The sequence below is a fragment of the Triticum dicoccoides genome, chromosome 5B (assembly GCF_002162155.2).
Source record: "Triticum dicoccoides isolate Atlit2015 ecotype Zavitan chromosome 5B, WEW_v2.0, whole genome shotgun sequence".
NCBI classification, from domain to species: domain Eukaryota; kingdom Viridiplantae; phylum Streptophyta; class Magnoliopsida; order Poales; family Poaceae; genus Triticum; species Triticum dicoccoides.
The window spans coordinates 658,200,960-658,204,125 of NC_041389.1; the positions used below are offsets into that span (position 1 = coordinate 658,200,960).

Here is a 3,166-nt window from a genome sequence, read left to right on the forward strand (position 1 = left end):
ATCACCAATGTAGCTTCACAAGGACTCACAAGAACAAGGACAGGAGCGCAAAAACTTATTTTGTAACTTGTTCGGTGATCAAGAACACGCGCATAGGGAGCACAAGAATCGATCGAAGCATATACTCACCATCAAGAAGAGACAAGTTTCTCCCCCCGTCCCTACTCCCCAACCAACCCACCGAACTAACTCCATACGTTCATCATCATACATTGCGTACCGTGCATTTTTCCTCTTCCTTCCATACTGTGCACGAGGCCTTTTGGCTACTCAATTTATTTTCTTTTGCTGCTTCTCTATTCTACATAGACCCGGCAATCTCCCTCCGACAAAAGCATACTTTTTGAGTACTCTAAAGAAATATTCACTTCCGTGGGGTTCTAAATTGAAAACATGAACACAAACGAAATCGTATTGAAATTACATAAAAAAGAAAAGGGAGGAGTAGCTCTTGGTTTAAAGAAAAGGGAGGAGATGGATTGAATTCAGTCTTTTTCCTTTCTTTGATGATCTTCAACACATCTATTTGAATTCCCTGTGAGTGAAGGATTTCTCGTATGGAGAAAAACCTCTTGAGCACTATCTGATCTTATTTTTGTATTTCAAATATGGGACCTTCCTTTTTAATGGGACATCCCCGCAACAGGCCTACTCATGCATGTGGACAAGTACTCGACCAATCCTCGGAGCCAAGGGATGAACGAATTCTTGAGGTCTGGTTCATTGAGGTCAGCATCACATGAAACCTTTAGCACTTCCGTTCGATATTGGATGGAGTATGGCTGGAAGGTCAGCCTAGCTAGTCTTGTCAATCGGCCCTGACTCGTCTTCTCCTTGGTACCTACCGCTATTGAACTTCAGTACCTATATTCCTGAAACAAGACAGACCTTCATGAAGACCTTCTATTTTGGAATAAGATCGGACATTTCCACATTGAGTTGAAATTACATATGAGGAAAATAATCCTGGACTAGGAAAGCTGCCCTTGTGTGGTAGAACCAGGTCTTCCACCGGGCGGTCAGCCAAGTACTGAAGCCCCTATCTTGATATAGAATAGAAGTGAGTTCACACTAAAAATAGAAGAAGCCCTATGATTTTGGAGCCCTGCTATCAATCACTTCGGTAAAGGGATCGAAAGATTATGGTCTGAAATAGAGATTTGAGAGTCCCTCGTGTGAGTACGTGTTGAAGAGCAAGGAGTGAAAGTGTGTTCATCTTTCTTTCTGCTAGTTGTTTCCTGCTAATAGTGATTAGTGAGTGCCCCATACATAGCCAATGTCCGCCCGTGTTCACATCCAGTCTTCTCTGTACACTAGTGTAGCTTCCAGCTCTATGCTATGTATGGTAGTCGTTTGACTCGGGAATCCCTGATAAAAGCTTTTAGTCCGTGCCTGGCAGTTTCAGCCGTGGTCCAGTCCAGCAGCCTCTTTTCGATCCAAGAGTTGCATGATAAGAAAGCTTCTGGTTAGCTTCAGTTAGTGTTAGTTAACTAGAACGGGAACCTCGTAACTATGCCAAGCCCGATCTTGGTTCCAATGCTGCAGAGAAAGGTTATGGGTAAAAGAAGGTCTTTATCCTGGTGCTGCGGAGACCGGTGTTGCTGATCGAACTCATTTTCTTTCGAGGAGATTGAAAATCTCTGAATTTCTACGAAACGAATTTACATATTTATTGCGAGGGGCTTTGAAAAGCGAAAGGATGAAGACTGATTTAGATCCTCTGAAAGCGCAGGAAGTATGCCTTTTGAGCTTTTTCTCCACCCACCTCTGTGCATCCTGTTGGAATAGTCCTAGGAAAGACTACGTATGAGAAATCATTCTCATAGCCAACTTTCCTTCTTCCGAGCAAATAAATGTAGTATTTAGTCCAACCAATCATTGGTGAATCTATGTCTTTCGTGAAAAGTGGAGTATTTGTGCCCAAGATCTTTCTATTCCCTTTAGTAGGTGCACACATCTCGTATGGTAAATATACCTTTGTGCCCTATAAGGTAAGATTGATTGACGGAGTCAAGAGATGGAGATCTTGGTTTAGCAGTGGCTACCTGTCCTTTTCTTTCGTGAAAGGTATGATCTAGGGTGTGATTCTGATCCCGTGATTGGGTGCTTGGCGTAGAATGAGTGGAGCATACTAGGAATGCTGAATGCTCGCTCAGTGAGGGAGCTCTATTGGAGAAGAGTGGGACTAGAAAGAGGGAATACCCATGTCAGGCCATGTAAGGCCAATAGCTGAGGTACCTGGATCCAGAAAAAACTCCAAACATGTAAGAATCTACCTTGAAGCAAGGTTTCTACTGGTTAATGCGTTCCACCCTATTGATGATAGCTAATGTTACTAAAAGCTTAGATGAAGAAAGAGCTTCTGAGCGAAGGCTTGTTGGCTTTGGTTGTTGGCGTGGATTATCTTGTTAAGCTCTGCAGAGATGGTGAGCGTGAAGAAAGGACACTACCAAAGGAAGATAGCTCTCAAATGGATTTGCTGGTCTATGATGACCAAGTAGAAGCATCCGTTCCACATAGGTGATTTTTATAGAAGCATAGGCGCAAGCTCTTCTCAATAGAATTTCATTTATAGGATTCAGTCGTCCGTTTGTTTTGTTTTGAATTGACATAGAGAAAGATTTCTCGTGTTGCCTTAATTCAGGAATAGGTGGCGAAGGCTACTTGTTCCTCGTGTATATATATAAAGGAAAGGGGTTATTTTTCCTTTACGGCAATAAGAGTTGATTCCCTTGCTTGTAGTTTTGGATCGATTCTGTGTATTTCACATATTTAAGAGTGGTTAGGAGAGAGAAGCAATGTTTATGGGAAGAGGGAAAGAAAGATCAAGGGAAGAAGCGGGGTAGAGGAATTGGTCAACTCATCAGGCTCATGACCTGAAGACTGCAGGTTCGAATCCTGTCCCCGCCTAATATAGTCAAAATCTGGGTTTGATCCTGGCTCAGAAGGAACGCTAGATATATGCTTAACACATGCAAGTCGAACGTTGTTTTCGGGGAGCTGGGCAGAAGGAAAAGAGGCTCCTAGCTAAAGTTGTCTCGCCCTGCTTCAAAACTACAGGGAGCGCGCTACGGCTTTGACCTAATGGCCTCCGTTTGCTGGAATCAGGATAGTTGAGAACAAAGTGGCGAACCGGTGCATAACGCGTGTGAATCTGCCGAACAGT

The 3,166-nt window shown here is 43.3% G+C and overlaps 1 non-coding gene across 1 annotated transcript; it reads left to right on the top strand.

Moving 5' to 3' along the window:
• The first annotated feature begins 2,836 nt into the window (after positions 1-2,836).
• On the top strand, positions 2,837-2,910 carry TRNAM-CAU. Its single transcript has one exon. It is a non-coding gene; the product is annotated as a tRNA-Met (tRNA).
• Positions 2,911-3,166: the final 256 nt, after the last annotated feature.